Below are 14,696 nucleotides of genomic sequence, written 5' to 3' on the forward strand. Positions count from 1 at the left end.
TTTTGTCATTTGAAGACAGTAATATTAGTGGACATAAAAGAATATTTACAGACCCACTGAGGTTCTGAGTGTGAATCTGCCACAACTGTGAAGATCGTGCTCTGTATCCAAGCTGAACAATAACCACTCCATGATTCTAGAATCTATGGGTGTCTGCTGAGTATTTTTTTGTGTCTGATGTGTTATGAATTTGGTCACCCTGGCAATTCTGAAGTGAAAATAGCAAGTCATTCATCATACTGTGGACAGGGACTAGCAGTTCAAACATTCCAACACAGCATATCAACAGTCACCTATCTTGGGATGAAAACAGAAATAATGACAACATTTCTGGGGTTGGTTGGTAGTTCTGCGATAGGAACAATAGAATCATCATAGAATATTTTGGGTTACAAGGAGCCTTTAAAGGCCAAACAGTTTTACCTCTGCTGCCATAGGCAGGGACATTTTCAAGTAGATCAGGTTGCTCTGAGTCCTGACTGACCTCAAATGTTTCCATGGATGGGGCACCTACCACTTCTCTGAGCAACCTCTGCCATTCTTTAACTACCCTCATTATAAAAACCCTGCCCTGTAAATAATCTATAGGCTAAGAGAAGGGCTGAGTGCAACCAGCAGCCATCACGTTTTAAAGTTGTTCTTTGTACAGTTAAATGAGGTGACGTTCAAGACTCCATGGCACAAAATATTCAGGGTCTTCAGGTGTTCTGTGGTTTGTGGTGCAGCTGCAGGCAATTGAGACTTGCAAGTCTTGAGAGGGCTGAAAAATACAGCTGGGCTTGTGCAGAGCATTTGCCTTCCTCCAAAAGCCTGACTGCACCAGACTCTTCAGGGCAAGGGTGGTGGCTGGAGGACAAGGGGAAGTTCCTGGGAAAGGATTACAGGCTGCCACAAGTTCAGAGTGGCAAATATTTAGGTAAATAGAGATATCTTGAGTTACATTTTTCCCAAATAAAAAACTCCTACTATCTCGTCTTTATCACAAAGAAAGAAAAAAAATAGGTTGAGATATTTTAAAAATTCTTGCATTTGTGCTCAATTACTTTACAGTCTTGTTTTTTAAAAACAATACCTTTAAAAATTCTGTGTGCTGTTACTCACAAATTGCCTCAACAATAGTGTTGTTTGCTATACTATTATAGTAAACAATACTATAATATTTGTTATATTATAACCAATATTATAATTGGTTATACTACATTTAATTATTCAAAACTACACAATGAATTATTTCTGGATAGGATTAATGGACAGCTTATTTCCAGTCTTTAATATTAATACTGAGACCAGATCATTTTCACTGAATGCCTATGGTTTATGTATCCTGCTGTATGCTTCTGTCTTTTGACTGCATATATTCCTGCCCTTGCATAGTCAGAATTTGAGTTCATGATTTTTTAAAAAGATAGAAGATCCTGTTTTCTTGTGAACTTTTCCCAGAGAACAAGTTCATTAGCATACCATAGAAAATAAAAATAGGTAATGTACTAAGCTAACAAACTTACCTGATTTTTTTCTTATCCCAAGAAAATATTCTCAAGCATTTATACTTTAAATTACTTCAGTCAAGATTTTTGTGGAATTAGGAAAGTAAAATGATGACTGAGAAAAAGCTATAATCCTCCTACACCCTGTGCTAGTGTGTTTTGTAGAGAAAAATCTTACGATTTTCAACATGGTTTTTAGTGGCAACCCTCAGAATCATGTCTCCTCTGAGAAGCAGATTGTACAATTCAGTATGCATAACAAAGCATCCCATGTGTGTATCACAGATTAACTGATAGCTATTTAAAGTACAGAGGGAACATCAAAGGATTCACAAGATTCATTTGCTGCTCTTTGAATAAGAAAAAAACTGCAAACACAGGGCAAAGGCTGCCACAATCACAATGGAAAGACCTCAGACTGTACAGCAAGCCAAAGAAAGGTATTGAGGGACAAAGCAAACACACTGGGTTCCTCCTTCCTTTCCCAATATTTCATCTGTCCTGATTCATCTATCTCCCATTCTATGTGTCAGCCCTGGGACAAACCTTGCAAAGACAAAATGTGGCCCCAAATCCCCCCTTCCTACAGCTGAGATTGCATTTCTGATTTGGTAGCCTCACTGAAGCACTGCCAAATGTAGTACAGAACCATTTAAAAATGTCTCTTGTTTGAGTCTGAGTATTCTCTTGTGGTGGAAGCAGTGGCCAAGAAGAGCGGCCAACTCTGGGTAGCCATGGACTGGTTTATCTTTTTTTGACAAAGGCTTTTTTTCTTCTGGGTGTGCCTCTTATGAGGTTTCCTGTCAGTGTCTGCACTGAAACATAACAACATTTTTTAAGGATGATGTTTCCCTTAGTGTCAGGTTTTACTCAATATCCAGCCCTGTGTTCAGCAAGCTATGGGAAAGCTGAGACCCTGCAGCTTCTGCACACAGAAAATCGGGGTGTTTTGCCTCAAACCCACATCCAGAGAAGGACCACAGAGCACAACAGGAGTGACTGGGGGAGGTGGGGATGCTTAGCATGGAGAAAAGGAGGTTTGGGAAGGCCTTATTGTCCTCTATAAATCCCTAACAGGAAGTAGTAGCAAGGTGGTGGTGAGGCTCTTATCCCAGGCAACAAGTGATAGGACAAGAGGAGACTGACCCAAGCTGCATCAGGGGAGATTTAGATTGGATATTAAGAAAAAAATTCTTTATTAAAAGACTGTTAAGCAGCGGAGCAAGATGCCCAGGGCTGTACTGGAGTCACCAACCCCAGAGGTGTATAAATGACATGTAGGCATGTCACTAAGACGCACACTTTTGGTGGTGGTCTTGACAGTAATGGGCTAGTAGTTGGATTGTCTTGATTGTCTTAGAGGCTTTTTCCAACCTTAAGGATGCCATGATTTGACGAAACCCAAGCTCATAACCTGCTATGGCTCCTGTAGCTGAGTCAGCCCATCCCAAATCACAACCTAATTTGAGCTGATTTCCACCTCAGGAAGTGCTGACTCTGTGAAGCACCTGAGTGAGGGTGTAGTTCGCATAACAAACTTTCCATCAGCTTGCTTAACTTGATGCAAAATCATCAAATTGTTTACATTGGAAAAGATCTCTAGGATCGAGCCATATGATCAGGTGTTTGGATATTCAGTCTGAATTTGAAACTGTCCCGTTGGCTCAGTTGGGATTCTCCTCTCCGTCCTTTCAGGAATGTGCTGGGGACCAGAGTTATTACTTTACCTACACAGGAGAATTTCCTTGACATGCAGACCTTTTACTACCCACAGCCTTCACTGTGCAGGGATTTTAGACATTACCATAATGAACTTGAGGGCAGACACTTAAAGAGACATTGGTCTGGTTGAATTCTTCCCTTTCTCTCTCTCTCCTTTGCCTCCTTCCTTGGCCAGTAACTGCTTTGGTCTAACATACAGTTTTCATTCTTTTTACTGCAGAAATAGATTTAAACCCACCTGCACTACGAAACATCTCTGATGGTGGTGTCTGACTGTAACTTTTGTGCAGGCAAATGCTTTTGACCTCGACCACTACAGCCTGGTTCCATGCCCACCAAATTATGACAAGCACCTGTTCAATCTCTGCTGAATTGCCCTTTCTCCAGTGATAGCTACTGTATTTACTCTGAACAGCAATATTTTGACCAGATATTATTTTTTCGATGTCTGGAAGGATTAGCCTTGCATTTTGATCATTCAGAGGGGAAAAAATCAGTCTCCTTGACACATAATCAAAATTTGCAGTGTTTTGTTATTCCTCAAAAAGTCAAAGAGAACTCATTGCTAAATTTCCATGTTATTGACCATTGCTAAATTTATCAACATACAAGTTGATAACTTTTATTCTGAGTTTATAATTTTCTTGTTGCTTTACTGTCTTACTGATATTAATTTTAACTTTTTATGCCCTGACAAATGGCTTTTTTTCTCCCTTGGAAGAGCTTTATTTCTAAATGCTTCAACCTTTATTAAATATCTGGGTTTATGTCCAGATTATTATTCTCACCAATTTCTGGTTTTCTCCTGCTCCCAAAATCTTAATGACTTTGTGTGAGGTCAGACAAAATCCCACACATGCACATTTTGTGAGATGTTGTATGAAATAAGTGATAGGGCATAATTTAGCTGTTTGCTCAGCAGAAGTGACAGCATTAATTGTCCATTTGCACATTTATGGGGCTAGCCACATTCTGTAACAGCTAAACTAAGCTAAAAGCACCTGCTGAGGTATGTTTGAAAAGAGATTGAAAATGTCTTTTCATTCCACATATGATAGTATGGGGTAAAGTAGAAGAGAGAGAAGTAGAAAACTCTTGCAATAAATGCAAACTTCAGCTTTCCTCTGTTATTTCTTGCACTTGGCTGCTCCATAATAATTCTGTCATTGGTGACATCCATCCCACTAAACTGTTTTTAAATTGTTCTCAGCTTCTTCTTGATTTTCCTGTGTGCCATTTCTCTGAGGAGGATTTCACTTTATAATTGTTTAATCAAAACTCAGATTCTCTCCTGATGTCATAATAGTTTCCTTCTCAGCTGGTGGTGACAAAATTGATCTTTCCAGGGTGGAAGCCTTTGCATAAAAGCAGCCCTTCACAGTGTCAAGTCACTGAGATTTTTGTTAGCATCCAAAAGAGAGGGGGAAAGTTCAAAATTTTTTGTTCTGAAATGTGACAGTGGGAAAAATGTTCATCACTTGAATATAAACAAATTCTTTCTCATCGCCTCATTTACTTGATCCTTTCCTATAAACCAAACCCCAAAACTTCCTTCCGTCTGCTTTGAAATATGAAAGACTTTCTATTTTATTAATTTCTATGAGGAACAGCAAAAAACCTTCGTGCTCAGGATTTGTGTGACTGAAATCCTAACCAGATTTGAGACAAAGCAGCCCCTCCCGTCTCCCAGTTTGGTCTAGCTTCAAGAGGAGACACTTCATTTAGAAGAAATATTGACCAGTTAACTTTTAAAGCTCTGTAAATACAGAATGAAGAGCAAAATCTGGAGGCATAAAAATGACAAGCCAGAATGCGTTTGTCTTTGTCTCAGCTCTGTTATATCAATGCAAGCTGGAAGGGAATCTCTTTCCTCAAATATTGAATTTCCAGCCCCCGATTGCAGTCTACTACCTCATTGTTCAGCTATTCGAATTAGGATGCTATTCCACTTCTTTTATGTGCATTAGGACAAGGACACATTTTCTGTGCCTTTGCTAGATGAACTGCTCTTCTATGCACAGCTTGATGTGATATGACACTTTCAAATGCATAAAATATTTCCGTGTTTCAGATGTGTCAGTGCGTCTCTGCATGAAAGCACGGAACAAATCTGCCCAGAGACACAGGCCATCTAAGTTATCAGGGAATTAACTCATTCCAAAGCTACTAGTTGCCTGTTCTCTCCTGAATTTTTCCTTCCCTAATGATATGGTAGTGCTACTACAGTGCTTTTTCTTCATGCTGCTGTAGTCTAGCACTCAGTAAAACTCTGGATTTCCATCACTGCCTCTCCAGCCTGTTTACCAAAGCCAGTGAGTTCACAAGTACATAACTGAACGTTCTATCCTGCCTCAAAATCTATCACTACAACCCCAGATTCCTACTCTCTTTAGCTGTCATTCCCACTTTTGCCAGATTTTGGCTGATTGAGGACTTTCCAGTGTACAGTGACATGCTTATCTCTTCCCCAGTGCAGGCAGCTCTGACATGCTTTTGTCAATCTCTCAGCAGAAAAAAGTTATTTTGCTCAAAATCATGAAGCTCTGGGATTTGAAAGGAAGCTCAACATTCAGTAGCAGGGGGAAAGTGACAGTATTGGGAGCTTGACTTCTGTATTCTGTGCCACCAAGGCACCTCAGCCAAGGGCTTAAAAATATCTGCTTCAAAGAGGACTGCAAAGTGGTCTTGTGAATGTTGTGTCTGCCAGATGGAGATGGGTATCTGTGCTAATACAGGGAAACTGGTGTATCACTGATGCTTCCCCTTCAAGGTTGCTGGAGCAAAATGTTAAAACTTGTAAGGAAGACTCAATTGCACTCCAGAGATTCTTATATCAAAGGGCAAATCATTAATCTCTTCCTCGTGAGACACTTTGGTTTTGTATGTGAATCCTGACCTGCAAAGAGCTTCTCTAGCTTGGACTCCACATAGATTTATGGGTGTGAGGATTCATATTATCATAGAATTAACTGTGGTTGGAAGGGACTTTTAATGGTCATCTAGTCCTCCCCTCCCCAATGAGCAGAGACACTGTCAATGAGATCAGCTTGCTCAGAGCCCCATCAAACCCAGCCTTGTTTGTGTCCACGGATGGGGCAGCCACCAGCTTTCTGGGCAACCTGTGCCAGTGTTTTACTGCCCTCATTGTAAAAAAACTTCTTTATACCTAATCTGTATTGACCCTCCTCCATTTTAAAACTATTTCCTTTGATTTTCTCATGACAGGTCCTGCTCCAATAGATCCATCTCTGTTGTGTAACCCAGGCATGCTATGAAGAATGTCTACAGCTGTCTCAAGAGATATTGAAGGAAACTGTTTGGCTGTCTGATTTTTCTCGGTGGAGGTATTTGGACCATACTCTGGGACACAGGGTGTGGCTCTTGGGGATGGTCCTGTGCAGGGCCAAGATCTGGACTTAATGATCCTTGTGTGTCCCTATCAACTCAGCTTATTCTGTGATTCTGTGTAAGGAGACTGTGTTGGGACTGTCCAACCCTTAGTCTGTTTTTGCTGGAGTGCTTACCCAGAGCTCACAAAACCCACACCAGAGTTCACACCTGGTGACCTTCATTCTGCACCAGAGGGGAAGTCTCTGTCCTGCAGGAGGCACTTTGGTGAAGAAGACAAACTTTTTGTCTTTCTTTGTCTTGTTTTGTTTTGTTTTTCTTTTTAACTAAATACCTGGATGACAGTTTCCATCATAAAGAGTAAGGATGCACTGGCTTCGTGTGAGCTTCCTGTTCCAGGTGTACTGCAGACTTCAATTCCAGAGAACACCAAGGGTCTCTCAGTGTAAGAATATTGATCACTTACTTTCTCTCCTCCTAATGAATAAACTTTCCCACTTTCCCCTTCCAGAAGCAAAACCATGCTACCTTTTTGACCACTAAGGTTTTCCATCTATTTCACCCACTTAATCCAAGGAATCTCCTTGCTGCCCTGACAATAAAATATTTTATTATTTCCTCTAAATGAGTAATCACTACTATTTTTTAATTTACTTTTTTTTTTTTTAATAAAATGTCAAGACAGGGCTAGTTTAAGTACATAATCCTGATGGTTATTTTGAAGACCTGCTTGTGGTCTGTGATTTATCTTTCAGAGTAAATGTTGTAAACTGACAGTTTTATTAGTAGATTTAGCTGGAAGGAAAACTCATTTGAGCTCATAACTTGTCATTTGAAAATCATAAATTTACTGAAAAAACCCCTTTGTCTCTTGACTGTAAAAACAGACCTTGTTCATTGTGGGAACAAGAGGCCATGTAACTAATTTGTGAGGATGACTCAATAAAAAACAAAAAGCTTCTTAACATATATGGCAATCAGTGTAATGAGCTGAATTTCATGGCAAGAGATAACATCCTGCCATAGGGAGTGTTTAGGTGGGAAAAAAAAAAGAAAGGAAAGAAATAAAGAACCCTTATAAAACCACTCCTCAATATTTGAAATAAAAACAAAAAGCCGAAGTCCTTACCCTTGCAACTTAAACAAACATGGTAGGTGGAATTTGAAAGAAAATCCAAAAGAAGGGTTTTTTTTGTTTTTTTCCTATTGCTACTGAAAGGCAGCACTTCCACTCCTGGACCATGGGACCATTATACCCAAACCTGAACTATCTCCGCAGATCTATTTTGTTTGCGACTCTTAAAATGTGGTTTTCCCATTCTTACTCAAACTCTTCTTCCTAAATTTGGGGAAGAACCTCAACAGCTTCAAGAACAAAATAGCTCCTAGAAGCCTGAAGTTGTCTTGCTATAAGCATGCACGGAGTCAATGCTAGTCTAGCACATGGTACCACCAAAGAAGAGATCTTAAAATAAGTACCCTGTCATAAGGAATGTTTGGGACAGATTTTTGACTGATGGATAAATGTCATGAATTATAACTGCACTTAATTTTTCATGCAGAGTTTTACTTCCAAAGTTTGTCAACTCCTGTTGATAATTGCTTTCTGCTCTGAAGATCTATTTTAAGGCTGAACTAGTAAAGTTGTGTGCTGCCTTTGCCAGTGTTTCTATCAGCAGACTTTTTTTATCCTGTTCTTTCACATTGCTTCAGGCAGTCTGAACACTTGCAGATGCCCAGTGTAAGTACAAGATCTATGTTGCCAAATGAATTAATTGGGTTGCCTCTTAAACTTTGCCAGCTGCCAATACTGCCAAAAGCTACAAAGACTAATGGGTGCAGTGGAAAAACAAACATAAAGGGTTACCATTTTCTTGGCAAAGCTGTTGATGAGGATGTATCACTTGAATCTTGGAAGCTGATTTTCTGTCAGATACTCCCACACTTTGTGGGCAGAACTGTCACAAGCAGATCTAACTGAAGATTTTTTTATTTTTTTTTTTTTTTTTAGAATAGTGACATTTCATTCCTTTCTTTCCTTTGAAATAATAAGTGTAACTAGTGTTCCATCTCAGATTTGCTAACCTTGGAAGTGAATGCTGAATATTCCCTTTCATAAGACAAACAGCAGTATCAGTCTCACAGTTCTTTGCTGGCTTGGAGCCAAGGTGATCCTTAACACTTTCCTGCTTGCCACAGAGCAAGAATGAGGTGACCTGACTCCTCCAGATTGTGTTGCAGAATAGGTGTTCAAATCTCCCTCAGTTAAATTTTAAAGGCTACATAGATCTTCACAGCATTTCAATATCAGTCACAGAAATTATAATAGCTGGTATTTGTGAACTTGCTCTAATTGTCCACTGTGGAGAGTGGATTGATACCACTGGCTGACATTTCTTTGCATGGCATATCTTCACCATAAGAAAATATAGCCCAAATATGTCCCTATAGTAAGTGCTTCATTGGACTCAAATTGACAATTCAATCACAACTGTACTGAGTTTCTCAGTAATAATTTCTTTTTTGCCTTGAATTTCTTTGTGTTTTGGAGGTATTTTAATAGTGGGGTGAAAAGTGTGTTGGATACCTGATATTCATACTCAAAAGAAGATAAAAATATTAATTTTTTTAATTTGTTTTTATTTATGCCCTGTGATCATTCTGCGTCCTTGTTGGAAGGGCATGAGCTATTTCTCTCAAGCTTTTTCTCTGTGAGAATATAATGTTTCCTTGAGAAATAAATGAGAACAGTATTAGGAAACTGATGGTTTATTTGGATTTGGGTGAAAAATCTGTTTCAACAGTTTATCCACAGAGATGTCATATGGAGCCACAGCAAAGACTAACATAACCAAAATGGGAACTGTGGTTTTTTTACTTACTGGTTGGAGTTGTTCTGAAAGTGGAATGGATGTTGGAGAATTAGCTAAGAATAAATTTATTCTCAATGGAAATTCACCAACCTACATTAAGCATGACTGTAATTATTTGCGTTGTTTTGCAAGTACTTTTTAATTATGGCTTAAATAAATAAATAAATAAATCACAACTAAAATTTTCAGTATTTGAAATAGTACATTTAATTTTTAGAAAGCCTTGAGTTTTTTTCAAAATGTCTTTCCAACCTACTAGGCCACTTGTTTTTAAGAATTTCATATACAAATAAACTATCCTCTCCCCAACATTTTAGTAAGGAATGTTGAACTGTTTCTGTGTTACACTTGACAGGTATTTACTGACATTAAAACCAGATTGCTGAAGATTATAAAAACAAAACACAGATGACTTGTAAATAAAGTTTTGAGATGAGTACAAAAGATAAAACTCCATCTGTATTCAGTGACTGAAGTTTAGGAAGACACCTGAAGCTGACTGAAAACTTTCTGCTGAATTGAGTGAAGCCAGGTGATTATCATTTTGCAAGACCACAAAATGAAGAAGGCAGCTTTGAAAGTGGCAACACCCTGGAAATTGTAATAAACACTTGTTTCCTGCTAAGAACTAGAAAATTTCAGGAAAAGCCTGAAAATTAATTTAGAAGACATCTTAGTGCAAACTCTGAAAAGCTTAAATATCTTGTATTACAATATCTGAAGATTTTGACTCAATTCATCTGCACTGAGATTGATTAATGCCATTACAATCAGCTGTTTAAGCAGCTTTCTGATGCTGTGCAACACCATCATCCCCCTCACACACGTGCTTTTCTTTGATGCCAGTTTTCAGAATAATTTTAGGCATATGCTGCCTTCAGTAGCTGTGTATCAAATTGTCATTTCAGCCTTCACGACACTGTTTTGCATTCAAAATGCAGATTTCAATAGTGAGAATTCAGATTTTAGTAGTGGGAATTAAACACTAAACAATAAATATTTCTAACCATCAGTATTTTGGTTCTATACAGATGTGTTTTGATTTCCAGACATGGTATTTGTTAACAGTCTTCAGAATAGGAGGAAGACACATTTGTAGGCACAATTATTATTTAAAATTGTGGTTGGGAAAACAAAAATTTTTAAGCTAACAAGCTTAAGCTTGTTGCCAAGGGATATTCCGTATCATACAACACCAGGGTAAGACTAGAGGCCTGCCCTTGCCACAACTGCCATTGCTCAGAGGTTGCTCAGGCATTTATCTTCTAAAGACAGGACAGGCAGTGAATAATTGTTTTTGTATTACTTAAAAAAAAAAAAAAAACAAAGCCAAACTTCATTCTTATTAAATGGTCTTTGCCTTGGCCCATGGGTTTACACCCTCCATGAGGAAGGTGGATGCTTAGCTGCTGGCCTGGGTCAACCCACAGCAACCGCAGAGCATGTAGATAAGTGACCTAGTTTGAGGTTTTTTGTTCCCCCTTAAACTTGAAACCCACAAGAGGATAATTAAAACTTGAATTCCAGAAAAAAAAAAAAAGCCCATCAAAAAAATCTTGCTGGGTATTCTCTAGAACCACCTAAATCCTATTAAGGGACAATTTAGGGAGTGTATGAATTATGAATGACTATCAACTTATTTTCTCTGAACAATATATTTCTTTCATTACTACTGTATAATTTTAGCCTTTAGGTGAATAAAAATCCTATTGGGTTTGTATTAATTATATTGCACACTTACAGTATTATAGCTTATCTTCACAGGAGCTCCACAACTCTTCAAAAGTATTAATTTAATTTTCTGTATCTCCCAAGGGAAGGGGTTGATGTCAGCAAAACAAAGGGCTGTGAAGCAATTTTAATTGCTCAGCATCCAGTTTCAAGGCTAGAGGTTATATCCATGTAAGCCCAACCATAGCCTTATTTTGGTATCTTTGCAATCAACAAGTGACTTAATACCAAAAAGGACAGCCTGAAAGTTCCTTCTTCAAAGATTTTTTGCTACTTTAGTGCTTTTGCTAAGTAGTACATACCCCAGAAATAATTGTTGTGGAGTTATGGACTATTCTCAAAGGAATACAGGGAAGTCAAGCACTGATATCTTGTTGTTTTAATTTTCTGGCTTAAGATATGTATAAATTACTGTTGTGTATGTGGATTTTTTAAATAGAAAACACATTTGTATCATGCATTTAGTTGATAGGGTATTTCATAGCCTTGTAGGCACTTGTACTTTCCTGTGAAAAGCTGTGTGGACACCTATTTTAAAGCTGTGCTATGGATAATACAACACAAATTAAGTAGAATTAATATTTGTTGTTCAGCAGAAAAATCTCCATATTTCCGTTTTCTCTGTGAAAGCAGCAGCTTGTCTTTTTTTACTGTCTTTACTCCAAGTAAAGCCCAAAGACATCCTCCAAATCCTCCCATCTATGACAACATCCCAAAAACAGGGATATAACTTTGTTACAGGCATCCTAAACTAGTAATAATGCTGGGATGAGGAGTTGTTGTGTAAAATTTAAACATATTTTTTATTTGTTTTTTAGGAAGGATGGTAACAATCTACTGTGGAATTAATGTGATTTTATTTTCCTTACTGCACACAGGAGATTTCTGTGATACATTTTTTCTTTTTGTTTTGTCATATGGGATTTTATTTCTGTGGTTTATGTTAATGACTGATTTTGGCCCATGTAACAACTCAGGACTGGCTCAACAGTGCTGTGCTGCCTTTTGCTGTATGTGACCTTGAAACTGAAAAAAACAGAGAAGCAGATGTGCAAGGAGGAGCAGTACCTGTCTTAATGAGAACTCCAGTCTTCCATGTGCTCCTAATGGTTTTAGCTTTCCAGTGATCAAGCATTATTGATTTTTCTTCTCTCCTTTCCTCACGCCAAGACAGTTTTCTGTGAGCTAAATGCTAAGAAACAGCATCAGCAGAAATCCTTCTTCCAGTATAGGCAAGGGGAACCATTCAATTCTAGGGTGTTAACTCCATTTATTGCTGATGCTCCCTTTTAAATTTTTGTTTTGATTTTTTTCGCTTGTTTGTTTGGTTGGCTGGTGTTGGTAATTGCGAGTGCCTATAAAAAAGCACTGGGCACCATCTTCAGCAGAGCAAACCAGAAGGTTCATGCTCAGCTCTCCCTGGGCTCCCAAAGAGTGCAGGGCTGCAACATCACCCTGCATTATTCAACATCAGGCACCCTTGGAGTGACGCTTGTTGGCAATTCCTTTGGTCAGCCTTCCTTTGTTGTCTCCATGGCAACTGTTTCCATTGCCATGAGCATCTCTGGGGCCCGGCCTTGCTCACACAGTCCCAGCTGCTCCTCTCTGAACACTTCAATTTAGTAGTGGTGGCTTGCTATATTTAGATGCCTTGTGCTCTCTGTATTGTTTATCACTGGGACAAATGACAGAATCACAGCATCACAGGATGCTTTGTGTTGGAAGGGAACTTTAAAAAAGCCATCACATTCCAAAACACCTGCCATAGGCAGGTACATCTTCTACTAGTCCAGGATGCTCAGAGTCCCATTCAACCTGGCCTTGAACACTCCAAGGGATGGAGGATCCACAGCTTCTCAGGGCAATGCCTCACCACCTTCAAGGGGAAGAATTTCTTCCTTAAATTTACTTTAAAGCTAGTCTCACTTTCAAGCCGTTGCCCCTTGTTCTGTCCCTACATTCCCTTCTCAAAAGTCCCTCTCCAGCTCATTTGGAACACCTTTGGGTGCTGGAAAGGGCAGTGATCTCTCCCTGGAGCCTTCACTTGTCCAGGCTGAACATCCCCTGTTCTCTCAGCCTGTCTCCACAGCAGATGCCCCAGCCTGTGATCATCTGCATGGCCTCTGGACCCGCTCCAACAGGTCCATGTGCTTCTAATTCTGAGAGCTCCAGAGCAGGACACAGTGCTCCAGGAAGGGTCTTGTGATGTTCATGGTAGCCCTGGCTGGCGTGGGTTGTGTAGTTGTCTTTATCAAGGAGGTCACTGCTGGAATTCCCTCTGTGCAGCCCAACCTACTCTGGACAGAAGAACCTGTGGGTGCTGGTTGTTAGCATCAGCCTTTGAACCCTTTGTCTTCTGGCTCTGCTCCTACATTAACCTCATTTTCCATGGCAAACGAGCACAGAGAGGCATCATGGAGGGCCCTGGCAGGAGTGCAGCCCCACTGGCCCTGGTGTGAGTGATTAAGCCCAAACCCAGAAGTTTAGACTCTCAGTTTCTGAGTTTCCCCTGGCACTGCTTATTCATAGCAATATGTTGTAAAATACCCTCCAAGATATGGATGCATATGTAACACACTATCTACAGAAGTAAAATCAATTTTTAAATGTAACACAAGAAACTCTGAATAACTATGGTGTATGTCATTCAGCCACTGGAAGTACTGGGAGCACTTCCCCATGCACTTCCCTGTAAAAAGAAGCTTTTAAGAAGAGTTGTGTTAAAAAGAGAAACACAACATTTTGAAATACTAAATTCTGTAGTTTCATTTTAACAAAAATATCAAGTTAAATATATCAAAAAAAATAAGAGTTTCACAAGAATCCATAAGGTCTCTAAGAAACTGTTATATTCTAAATTAGTTTCTGCCATCTTTAGCTTGATAAGCTCTCAGTGTTCAACTGCAATTTCACTGAAAGACAAATTATTATTTGTTTTTTGCAGAATCCAAAGTAGTCTGGAAAGGTTTCCTCTCCTCTCCTCTCCTCTCCTCTCCTCTCCTCTCCTCTCCTCTCCTCTCCTCTCCTCTCCTCTCCTCTCCTCTCCTCTCCTCTCCTCTCCTCTCCTCTCCTCTCCTCTCCTCTCCTCTCCTCTCCTCTCCTCTCCTCTCCTCTCCTCTCCTCTCCTCTCCTCTCCTCTCCTCTCCTCTCCTCTCCTCTCCTCTCCTCTCCTCTCCTCTCCTCTCCTCTCCTCTCCTCTCCTCTCCTCCCCTCCCCTCCCCTCCCCTCTCCCTTTATTTTAGAATGTTTGCTGGACTGCAACATGCTACTTGAGAACTAAATTTTAAAACATGCTTTTGTGCAAAAGTTATCATGTCCTCTGTTTTCATGCCTATGCTAAACAGACAAACCATTGAATCACAGTTTAAATTGGTTATGCCACTTCTTCAAATTAAAAAAAAAGGTGTTTTTCCAGGTTTTTTTTAGGGGAAAGGGCTTCGGTGGTTTTGGTGTTGTTTTGGGTTTTTTCCTTTTATCCCTTTAATGTAACTCTGGAGCATCACTGAGAAATCTTGGGAGCGTGTCCTAAAGAGGA

The 14,696-nt window shown here is 39.4% G+C and overlaps 1 long non-coding RNA gene across 1 annotated transcript; it reads left to right on the forward strand.

Annotated features, from left to right (window-relative positions):
* Nucleotides 1-803: 803 nt before the first annotated feature.
* Nucleotides 804-6,525, forward strand: LOC135291480 (uncharacterized). The gene is made up of 2 exons (XR_010354269.1): nt 804-916; nt 6,435-6,525. It is a non-coding gene; the product is annotated as an uncharacterized LOC135291480 (long non-coding RNA).
* Nucleotides 6,526-14,696: the final 8,171 nt, after the last annotated feature.

This window comes from Passer domesticus, chromosome Z, assembly GCF_036417665.1.
Source record: "Passer domesticus isolate bPasDom1 chromosome Z, bPasDom1.hap1, whole genome shotgun sequence".
Classification (NCBI taxonomy): Eukaryota; Metazoa; Chordata; class Aves; order Passeriformes; family Passeridae; genus Passer; species Passer domesticus.